At 36.4% G+C, this 12,370-nt stretch overlaps 1 long non-coding RNA gene and 1 pseudogene across 1 annotated transcript; one reads left to right on the top strand and one right to left on the bottom strand.

The window, feature by feature from the left end:
- Positions 1-850: 850 nt before the first annotated feature.
- On the top strand, positions 851-3,770 carry LOC130736208 (serine acetyltransferase 3, mitochondrial-like; annotated as a pseudogene).
- A 286-nt stretch (positions 3,771-4,056) lies between these two features.
- On the bottom strand, positions 4,057-6,627 carry LOC130735292 (uncharacterized). The gene is made up of 5 exons (XR_009018374.1): positions 6,437-6,627; positions 4,873-4,941; positions 4,591-4,676; positions 4,448-4,481; positions 4,057-4,357 (listed from the first exon to the last, which is right to left on the bottom strand). It is a non-coding gene; the product is annotated as an uncharacterized LOC130735292 (long non-coding RNA).
- Positions 6,628-12,370: the final 5,743 nt, after the last annotated feature.

The following is a 12,370-nucleotide window of genomic DNA, read 5'->3' as shown; positions in this document are numbered from 1 at the left end:
ATTGATGTCTTGTTCCATCTTGTTCCGTTCTGCTCGGTTTCTTAATGCTACCTAAATCTACTGCAACTTTCAAAACACTCTCTAAGTAGACGAATTAAGCAACAAAATTCTGAGGAAATGACACCTCACTCTCTAAGTGGACGAATTAAGCAAAAAAATCCTATAAAAATGATACCCCATCAAAACACAAGTCTTTTTATGCTTTACTCTACTTCACAAAGAAAATCCCATTTAAATATAAATATACCCACAAGATTCACCCCACCCTTCAATCCTCAACCAAAACCAGTATCACAACAAAAGAAAACTACTTTAGGGATCATTCACTTCATCCCTTCCTCAATACCAACACCCCATATCTCAAACTTCCTGAAATCTTCACTGCACACAATCTTCTAGAACCTAAACTCGAGTAGGCGCAAAAACTCACGACTAACTTTAGCAGCAAGTAATCAGAAAGACCAACCAGACCTTTAAACTAAATAAATAAATGAAATAGAAAAACAAGTTGAGTGGGTGAATGTGAAAACCAACCAAACCAAGAAACAAAAGTGTTTTGCACTCTCACTTTATTGTGAGAGTCACACATAACAAATGAGGTCGTGAGCGTCAAAAGCTTGATATTCGATGGGGCATGACTCACTATGAGTATCTGAGCGAGGAATTTTGAAATATCCTTATTGTGAGATGTTATTTGAAATCTCATACTAGTTTTAAAAATAATTATCAATTTTTGTCTCGTCAATTTTATAAATATACACACTTATATACAGACAATATATTTGGCTATAAAAATTTTAATTACCCTATATAAATACATTGTCTCCCGAGGGTTTGGTGATCGTAGCCAATGGCGGACCTTAAGGTTGACATAGGGGAGCTGTAGCTCCCTCGGAGATTTGGTAAAAAAATATTTTAGTATATCGGATATATATTATACTATGTAAAATCACACATATATATATATATATATAATACCCTAACAAGTGTCAGTTGCAGTGGTAAAAAGTTATTGTTTAAATTATATGTTGAGTGTTTGATTCTTAGGAGCCCCACTTTTGAAAATATATTTAACCTTCACCACACACGGGTTTAAATTGTGAGAGCAATTTAATACACAAGAAAAAAATATAAAACTTATGTCAACATCACAGTACCAATTTTTTTAACTTGGGCTTTGATTAGGCTACTTTATGTAAGAAAATTTAGTTATTTCATTATGCTTAGCAACACTTTATGTGATTTTAATTTTAGTATATAATATCATATATCAATATATAAATTAAAACACTTTATATGATTCTCTATGAAATATTTTTTTCATTCTTAACAAAATATTTCAAAATTTATATATTTAAATTTATTTGAGCTCCCCCATAAATCTTGTTGAAGTTCCGCCACTGATTGTAGCCCTTCCATCGAAGTTGGGGAAGGGATCGTTACGAGGCGCTGTCCAAAAGGAGAAGTCGACTCGTCCTCTTGGGCGACAAATGAAAGAGAAGAACTTGGTCAGTGAGTTGGAGCTTTGTGTTACGCCTTCTCCAGGACCTTATCCAATTGAATTTTAGGAGAACTTTTCCGCCTTGGGTAATGACTAGGTAATTTTTGAGCCCCAAGGCATCCAGGGTCCTTTGGGTGTTATGACGACGACAAGGAGTTCTCTGCACACCGGAAAATGTCTGGGCATGATTTATGATTCCTCTGATGAGATGACCCTTCATAGTATTGCAGCTCAGATTTGATCGCGCTATATGACGTAGATCTGAGTGGGAGTCGTGTTCTAGTGTTGTTTTCTTTAGCTTCTCTTTTGGTCTTTTGTTGTGGTGTTTTGTGAGTACTATGGGGTGCTTTTATTTTGGTTTCCTTGTGGGTGCTTGCTTTTTCAGGTTCTGGCCTTCTTTGGATTTTTGTTTCCTTGTGGTGCTAGGGGTAATATTGGGGCTGTTTTGTAAAGAAGATGAAGATGGTGAAGAAGACCATAAAAAGGAAAGGCTTGTGTTTTTGTAATGCACAAAAATCCAAAGGATGCCAGATCCTGCAAAAGCAAGCACCCACAAGGCAACCAAAATAAAAACAACCAACAGTGCCCACAAAGCACCACAACAAAATACCAAAAGAGAAGTTAAATAAAACAACACCAGGACACAACTCCCACTCAGATCTGCCTCATACTGTGCGATCAAATTTGAGCTGCAATACTATGAGGGGTCGTCTCGTCTCATCAGGGGAATCATAAATCAGGCCCAGACGTTTTCTCATGTGTAGAGCACTCCTTACCTTCGGCATAACACCCAAAAGACCCTGGATGCCTTAGGGCTAAAAAATCACTAACTCATTACCCAATACATAAAAGTTCTCGTGACGTTACATTGGATAAGGTCATGGCGAAGGTGTACCACCAAGCTCCAACTCATTGGCCAATTCTTCTCTATCCTTGGTCGCCGACAAGGACGAGACAACTTCTCATGTTAAACAGCGGCCCGTAACGATCCCTTCCTCAACCTCGACGAAAGCGCTACGATCACCAAATCCTTGGGAGACAATGTATTTATATAGGGTAATTTAAATTATTTATAGAAAAATATATTGTTTGGATATTAAGTGTGTAAAATTATAAAAATGACTGGACTAAAATCGATAATTCTATTTAACAACTAGTAGGCGATTTCAAATAAAATATCTCACAATCAGGAAATTGCAAAATTCCTCACTTAGATACTCATAATGAGTCATTTTCCATCTAGTATCATGCTTTTGACGCTGACGACCTCATCTGTTGATTGTGACTCTTGTCCACGGGTCACCCGGGTATTGCTCATTTCTCTTTAGCATCTCCGCATCTCTCTTCTGTCTCATCTCCACCGTGTTGCTTTCTTCTCTCTCTCTCTCTCTCTTGACCTTCTCTGAAATCTAATTCTATTTGGGTTCACTTCTCTCATCTCAGTTTCGCAGGAATTTTTATCTCTGTTGTTTCAGTTCATGGATTGTGTCTGAGGCAATTGGAGGTTAGTGTTTTTGTAATTCCAAATTTTAGTATTTGTTTGTTTTATATGATTTAATAGGATGATTTAGATGTCAAATGTTTTTTGTTTGGGTGATTACTTTTGGTGTAGTTGTGTTGTTTTGACCGATCTCAAATAGTTTAATTGAATCGGAATTTGTTGATGGAGTAGTTGATTATTCCTATCTGAAATATAAGGGATCCTGCTTGCATGAGCCAAGTTTATCATTTCCTGAATTTCATTGGTCTTTTCTGACATGCAAAGCTAATAGGGTGGCTAACAAATTGTGGCCACAAGGAAGGAAGGTTTTAGCCGTCATGATTCAAAACTCGGCTTCTGATGTTTTTTAATGGTGGATACTGGATATTCATCCAAGATCTAAGATTGAAAAATGGATTTTAATGATCATACAACTGGGGTCGTGGGGGCGAGATGACCATGATTAGGAACTATTGGTCTATATTGCAAACTATGACATTGGGAGGGACTAGTAAAGCCTATGGGATAGGTCGGAAGGCGCACAAGTATTGATGATAGGTTGTTGATAGGTGCTAGAACTTGTATTCTAGAGAATATTAAGATTAGTGTTGGGGCTAATACTGGTGCCAGTTCGGTGGTAAAGAAGGAAGTGCATCAAGAACTACAGTTGTTGAGAACCCATATAAGTTGCATAGAAGGATGAACAACCCAGTTAAAACCAATAAGATTCCTAGCTTTAACATGGAACATACTTAACATACTTCCAAGTTCTATGATTATTTTTTATAGAGTATAATCCTCAAGCATGTTTCACAGTTTTATGCTCAAAACTTTAAATATGTTTTTCTTGTTTGTTATGTAAAAGAGGATCTTATGTCATTCAGTAACAGCAACAGAAACTAAAATAATAAGAATATAGTGCTCTGAGATTGTTATATGAGACGTGCACAACTGCTGCATTCATGCATGTTTGTATCTTATTAAGGTACTACTGTACTAGGACCACCCTTTATTACATACTACATGAATAATACTACTAGAGCATGTAAGATTTTCTAAACGAAAAAAAAAAGAATTTACTTTAAACAACAAAATGTTTGAAAATGAAGGAAATTGAATTGTTCTATCAAACTAGGGGATATTGCAACTGAAGGAAACAAGAGATTTTATAAATCAAGGAATTTAATCGATTTCATGGAATTTGCAAATGTGTTACCCAAACTCACGCTAAGGGAAAGGACAACCTTCTAGAACTGTATAGACCTTCCATTTCTTTAAAAGAGTGTATCTGAAAGATCAACACGTTGATTCATTGTGCCCGCTGAAGCAACTTGATCCTCTGACTCTTTAAGCTTATTTTGGAACCACTGCTGCTCCTGAAACCCAGTAAAACAAATGTTGCATTATAATACGCACTCCGTAAATTCTAAAAGGTGTATAAATTATAATACAGGAGCTTTAACAACCTGTTCCCATGATTTGGAAGTTTTATTCCCAGCACTATTCAATGAGGAAAAAACAAAAATTAAAGCAGGTTAATTATTGAGTATCATGAAAAAAATACACAAAGTCATGTTTAAAGATATGATCACGGGAAGATTAGATTCACCTAAAATTTGCAGCAATTTCCTGGTAGAGATTCTGATCAAGGGCATTTTCTCCCATTTCATTACAACATTTCTCCAATTCCCGTAGCTGTGGATGGGGATGGAGCAAATGAAACAGATGAATAGTGCAAAGCAAGGCTTAGCCAATGCATGTGGAATGCGATAGAATGCAAAGCACAAAATGGAGCACACACGGACATTCAATTACATATATGTATGTATAAAGAATGCAAAATGAAATTATTCAAGAAAACACGCTCTCACCCATAGTGAACAAAAATCACCTGATCAGTAAAGAGCTTCAAAAATGGAGGATCTGTTAAGCTTTATTCAACCTTCGTTTCAATCAAAGGCTCCATGAAAATCAAGAAGATGAATAGGCAAGGAGGTTAGCGTTGTTGGTATCACCACAAAGATGTAGAGGAGGAACCAGAATGAAAATTCAAACAACAAGATATAATACTCGTGCGTTGCACGAGTTTATTTATAATATTTTGTAACATTGTATAAAAATTACTATCGGTGATTTTTTTTGTTACATACGGAAGAAAAAAGCAACAAAATAAACTAAGCTATTGTAGCCTGAATCAGAGATGCAATCAAACTTGAAGGCAAACACGTCAAAACACATCGCGGTGCACCATCTCTTGAAGCAAAAAATAATTGTGTTGAGAAATCTTAATAAATAGCATTAAAAAAATTGTGTATTAAATTGTTCATATTAGAGTTCTCTTTGTGGAATAATTAATATTACTATTAATTAATTTAAATTATGAGTTTTTTTAGATATAAATATACTTCTTACTTTTTTTTAACATTTTAAAAATTTTCCTCAATTTATGAATGATAATTAATATTATAATTATTTTTAATTACTGCGAGAAAATTATTTTTTATAAGAAACTGAAAAAGTTGATACTAATAGTTAATAAATTTAATAACATAAATAGTCATCAATAATTTAATTTATTACTGTTTTTATTAAAACAAAGCTCTAGTGAATTTTAAATTATTTTCTAAAATTAAATGAAACAACATTATAGTTTATATTAAACAACATACATAATCATTTAAGATTTTAAATATAATTGTACTAAGTAATTATTATAATGTAAAATTTTACAAATGATCTAAAATGCATTCAATGCAGGATTGTGAGATGTACTTTTAAGATGAATTAAAATATGTGCTAGATGAATCAGATCTGAAGAATATTTTGATCTAGAGTAAGAAGAAACAAGCCCTAGATGCAAAATCCAACAACAACATTAAGGTTTAGCATGTTCATCAATCCAACAACAACATTACCAAAGAAACTTAGTACAAAATCCAACTTCAAGAATTTATCTAAGAATCATGACTCATCCTTTTCAAACCTCATTATCATATCTATAGATCAATTCAATGGGACCAACATTTACAAAGGAACTTTTATAAATTCTATACTTGAAACTTTTAGATGTTAGAACTCAACATTTTTCAAAATAAAAACCATCAACATACTCATCTATACATAGGCTTCAACATTCATGAAAAAGATTTTGGGCAAAGCTCAACTGAAAAACTTATAAAACTCAAAATATAAGCTTTTTCAAAAAGAAATTCAATGGTTTACAGGATCACTACCATTGAATCAAGATTATCAAAGATAGATGGGAAGCAAACCAGCTTAAAGAATTAACCGACCTCAAAACATAAACTTTTGTTCAACAAATTACATAAGCATGAAGTTTGTTCAAGGCTTCATCTTTAATTTAGGTGAAATAGGACCTTAGGCAAGTAAAAATCAAAAGACTCAACCTTTTTCTAAAAATAGACAATCACAAGCAAGCTCATGAGATTCCATACCTCTTTAATGAAGAAGAGAAGAGCAAAACATGAAGTGATGGTGGTGCTAGGGGTAATATTAGGGAAGTTTTGAGAAGAAGATGAAGATGGTGAAGAACTTTGCCCTTACATCTCACTTTTTCTTTCTCTCTCTACTTTCACACTAAGAAAAAGAAAATAAACTTGGTAAATGAGATAGGATGGTTCAGCCAAGCGTCTTAAAGATGAGATAAAATTTTTGATCTTATCCTCTTGCTTATATCATGTGTGTAAGACATATCTCTATCTCTCATTAAAAGGTTATGTAATCTAGTATTTGATCTTATCTCAATGAGTTGGCATATGTTAGGATTCTAGTCAGCTAATACTTATTCCTATCCATGGTCCCACGAGCTACTCTCAACTCAGCCCAAAAGTCTTGACTTGTTTTTTACTAGAGGTTCGACTCGTTAACGACCCTAAAACACAAGTTGTCTAAAATATTTTTACAATAGCAATATTACTATCATAGTTCGTGAAATCAAACATATATCTTAATAATGATAAGGAAAATTTCAAATTCGCGCTTGAATAATATTTGGGGAATAACAGAAAGAAAATGTCAATTTCCCAAGTATTCATTGTAAAGGTTTATTGAATGATTGTTTCTTTTCACTCCATATCAAAATAATTTTTCATCTCTTATAGAACTGGTGCAAAAGTTTAATTTATCTTAAAGTAGATCTTGTAATCCCACATTGAATTATCGATAGATCATCTTTGCACTTTTATTTTTAAATATAATCACATTTGAAAGAAGTTTTTGATTTTTTCTATGACAATCGTCATCATTAATAAGATCTATTGTAAGACCCTGAAACCATAATTTATAGGAACACGTGCTATTTTATTAATTATTTGTGATTAAAATATTATTCGCGTCATGATGGTGGGAAGTACCTTAATGAATGATTTCCTTATATTAAATAAATGGAGTGTTTATATTTTATTATTTTATCATATTTTCCTGAATAAAATTTAATTGCCATTCTTGAAAATTATTCAAGGAATAATTAATTTCAAAATATTTTTATTGCATAGAGTTTTCTTTAAAATAAAATTATAATTAATTTCATGTGTGTTAATTATGCTTTTTTTCATGCCCAAACTGTTAATCGCAGGAAGCGAAACCATATTCTAGGCCTCAATCTGCCTGATGGTACTTGGTGTGATGTGATGACCCGGGTTTATATGATGTTTTTAGGGTTTTTCCTTGTAGGTTCTGAGTCTTTTTCTTGTGTCTCATGAAGTGTTTCATGCATTCTCATGCATTTTTATTCTTTTCTTTAATCTTTATTTTGTTTTGGTAATTTAGTAGTTTTATAGGTAGTTTTCTTGCATTTTAAGTACAGTTTAGGACTTGCATGATTTTCTTTTGTTTTATGAAGGACCTCTTGTGCTAATGAGCTCTTGGAGCTTCTATAATCTTCCTTGACTCGTTGGTTAGGTTTGGAAAGCAGAAACTGAAGGAGAAAGAAGGCCAAGAAGCATGGAATTGATGGAGAACTTAAAGAGGATTGAAAAGAGGAGTTTCAGAAGCCAAAAAGTCCTTTTCAGGCGAGCTTAAGCGCCTAGGCGCTGGGAATGGGCGCCTAGGCGCCAATTAGGTCCAGAGGCATGTTTTTCAACATGCAATTGGCGCTCAGGCGCTCTGAATTGGCGCCTGAGCGCCCAAAACAGCCCAGCCTCGTTTATTTTGCCTATAAATAGGATTTTAGTCATTTTCTTTGGTAATCTTTTGATACTTTGTAACATTCAGAGGTAGAGGATCATCTAGGTGAGTGAGAGAAGGCTTCCAAGCTTGTAATTCAGGTTCTTAGCCAAGCATGGCTCTTGCCATGCTTCGCTAATCTCTCTTCTTTTGCTTTGGATTTCTTTGTAAGACTTTTTATATTTGAGTTATAATCTTAAGTTCTTTCCCACATGTTCTTCTTCTTTCCTTGAATCCCATTTTCTGAATATCAATCTAAGTTTGTATGCATGCTTGCTTTTTGCTTTTCTATAATCAGAACGGAAGTTTGTTATAGATTAGGGAACCGATTTGGGATTAGCCCTTCTATACTTGCTACTAGGAATATAGGAAGGGTTGGGGTTTGATGGCCTGAAATTGCATGATCTAAAACCTCATATAAATGACTAAGTACACAAGGAATTGGGCTTAGCTTTTAGTATGAGAGAATTGCTTATGTGAGGAATCAATAAGTGAGTAACTAGGCTATATCATCAAGGAGAGATCCATGAGAACATGTGCATAGAATAATGTGCTTAGATTGACTAGTTGAACAAGAACCCAAAGCATGTTATTTTCTGAATTGTCTTTTTATTTTCCTTTTTCCTTATTACTACTTCAACATATCTCTTATTCAATAAAACCAACCTTCAAACTCAAAGCTTAAACTGAATTTAGTCACTCACAATCCCTGTGGTTCGATATTTAAAACTTGGTGGATTCCGTACACTTGCGGATTTACCAACATGATGATTCTGACACTCTCTAGGATGGGGCAATTGAGTATTTTAAGTCTCTATTTGCTGAAACTGCTGACATTGATACCTCTTGCATGTCCCCCTTCTAATCTGCCCGTCATCTCTGTGCGTTCCATGCTGGCTCTTGTGCGCGAGATTACTAAGGATGAGGTGTTTGAGGCTCTTCAGAGTATGGGTTCGTTTAAGGCTCCGGGGTCCGACGGTTTCCATGCCATCTTCTACAAAACCTACTGGGATGTGGTTGGGGATAAAGTCTTTTTGTGTGTGAAGAATGCTTTTGAGAATCAACAGTTTGACCCTGCTCTTGGTGAGACTCTTATAGTATTGATTCCCAAAGTTGATTATCCTCTCTCCTTCAAAGACTTTATGTCAATCAGTTTGTGTAATGTTATCTATAAACTGATAACTAAGATCTTGGTTAATAGGATCAGACCTATGCTGAATGATATTATAAGCGTTATGCAGAGCAGTTTTATCCCAGGTAGGAACACTAGTGACAATGCAATTTCTCTTCAGGAGATAGTGTATCACCAGAGGAAGTCCAAGAGGAAGGCGGGTAATCTGGTTTTCAAGCTTGATCTGGAGAAGGGATATGACCGTGTTGATTGGAGATTCCTAGAGAAGACTTTGAGAGCTTTCGGTTTCCCCACTGCTTGTGTTAGGCTGATTATGTTTTGTGTGACAGCTTCTCAGCTAACCATCCACTGGAATGGAGAGAGGCTTCCACCCTTCTCTGCTAAGAGAGGTTTGAGGCAAGGTGATCCTCTTTCTCCTTACCTTTTTTAGCTTTGTACGGAGAGACTTGGTGCTGCTATCACCACTGGTGTCCAAGAAGGGCGTAGGGATCCTATCTACACTGTGAGGAATGGCCCTGGTTTGTCTCATTTATTTTTTGTTGTTGATGATGTCCTATTATTTGTTAAGGCTAAGAACAACCAGGTGAAACTGTTGAAGGAGATTTTGGATAATTTCTGTAGAGCTTCTGGGCTAAAGGTGAATGAAGCGAAGTCAATTTTTTTAGCTTACATGGGAATGAGACCTCAAAAGAAGAGTAGCATCTTTGGTATTGCTGGTATCCAATTTACTTCTGACATTGGCAAGTATCTTGGGTATACAATTTTCCAAAGGCGGGTCACAAAGGATGATTTCAATTTTATTTTTGACCGGATTAACTGTAGATTGGAAGATTGGAAGTGTAAGCTCCTCAATAAAGTTGGGCGGGTTACCCTTGCTCAATCGGTTCTCACTGCTATGCCAACTTACTATATGAGTCAAGTTTGGGTACCGCAAAGGGTTTGTGATAGACTGGACTCTACTGTTAATAACTTCATTTGAAAAAATAGAGATGGGAAAGGCATGAATTTGGTCGGCTGGGATCGGGTTGCTCTTCCAAAGAGGCTTGGAGGTTTGGGGCTTAGAAAATCAAGGGACCATAATGTTGCTTTACTGGGTAAACAAGTCTGGCAAATTTATACAGGGGCTGATAAACCGTGGGTGCATCTTTTACAAGCCAATTATTTTCCTAATGGTGCTTTCTTGGGAATGGAGGACAGGAATGGTTCACCGGTGTGGAAGGCCTTTCAAAACGCTAAGAATATCTTAAAGGATGGCTTCGAGTTTAAGATTGGTGACAGTGGCTCTTCATTCTGAACTCTTCATGGTGTACAACTGATTCATTGTGTAACTAAGTTGATTTTGTGCACTACTATGATGCGGGTTTACGAATCAGAGATATCTGGGATGGGGACCATTGGAGGCTTGAGTGTTTGTGGACGGCTCTGCCGGCGGCTTTAGTTGGTACCATTCAAGCTTTCCCAGCGACTCAATGCGCAAGTTTCTGATGGGGTGAGATGGGTTGGCCATGTTACTGGCGAGTATACAACAGCAACCGGCTATGCTTGGCTTCTTGATCAAAGGATGCATCTCATGAATGCGTATCTAGGGCATGTGGCTAGCTGGCTTTGGATGTGGCGCCTTAAAATTCCTCTAAAATTTGTTCTTATGGTTTGGATGGCATGGCAGCCCATGGTGCACTTCCGATGAACTCGTGTAGATTCCAGCGAGGCTTGGGTTCTTCTGCTGAATGCGCTCTCTGCCATAACCGGGATGATGTAAGAACAATTAGGGTACTCTAACATTTGTCGTTTAAGTGTTTGACAAACAGGTTCTGACTCTGACTGAAAGATATATCCATCAGAAGTTAAAGACTCAAGAGTAAGCAATGAAACACTTCTGCAATCACTACGTTCTTCTGAACGATAGTAAACGCTTCAGATGTTCTGAAGATTAAAGCTCTGATGTGGGCTCTGAAGATTCAAGTGTTGAAGTTCTGAAGACCAGAAGTTCTGAGTGAACGGTCCAGAAGCTGAGACTTGAACATTCTGAAGTCCAAGAGTAAGCTGGCTCTCAAGACCAAAGCTCTTCTAATTCTGAAGGAGTAAACAACCATTTTGGTCCCTGACTGTGTTCTCTTATGACTGACTGGTCCTCATACTTTGGAAATGGTCGTTTTTCATCCATGAATGTATTGCCGTCGGTCAAGTTAGTCCTTGGTTCAGTTTTCCGTTAGTCCCTGAGACGGAAAAGTCCAAATGACAAGTTTTTTTTTCACGCAAGCGTCCTATGTGGCACTTTCTCTTTTTCCCTCCTAAAAAATAATGTCAAACTCGTCCCTGACTTATGCTTCTTCTTCCTCCTGTTCTTCTACATCATCATCATGTTCATCTTCATCATCTTCTGCAGACTTCATCATCATCAATTCATTATCTTCTTCATTTCAATAACGCCCCTTGCCTCTCATGCTCTCCTTCACCCTCTGTATCATTCTTCTCCCTTCACCCTATGGGAGAAGGATGTAGGGATTACTGGTAGACGAAATATGGGAAAAGGATGTAGGGAATACTGGTAGATGAAATTGAAGGCTTCTTCAACGAGGTGTAAGCATGATGATTTCAGAAAATCACACTATAGTTTGTCAAAATCAAAACCCCCTTATTTTTCTTCTTCATCCTCTACCGTCTCTGCAACTTTGCTTCTTCTTCAACCAACCATTGTTCATTTCAAAACCAAGAAAAAGCCACCAGATCCAAGCCTCATTGGATGTAAAGATGCATTGTTGACCCAAAATATGCAAAATTTGGAGGCATGGGTCGCGATCTGGTCCCGATTGCGCAGTGCATGTTACAATGGTGCAGATATGAATTGAGGCAGGTTTGGATGAAGGAGGAGAAAAGAGGATGAACATAGGGTGAAGGGAGAAGAATGATACAGAGGGTGAAGGAGAGCATGAAAGGCAAGGGGCGTTATTGAAATGAAGAAGATAATGAATTGATGATGATGAAGTCTGGAGAAGATGATGAAGATGAACATGATGATGATGAAGAAGAGCAGGAGGAAGGAGAGAAAGAGTGTGTGGAAGCTTGAGGGATG

This window comes from Lotus japonicus, chromosome 2, assembly GCF_012489685.1.
Source record: "Lotus japonicus ecotype B-129 chromosome 2, LjGifu_v1.2".
In the NCBI taxonomy this organism is placed as follows: Eukaryota; Viridiplantae; Streptophyta; class Magnoliopsida; order Fabales; family Fabaceae; genus Lotus; species Lotus japonicus.
The sequence above is the reverse complement of the archived record's forward strand: the minus strand, read 5'-3'. Positions and strand labels throughout refer to the sequence as shown.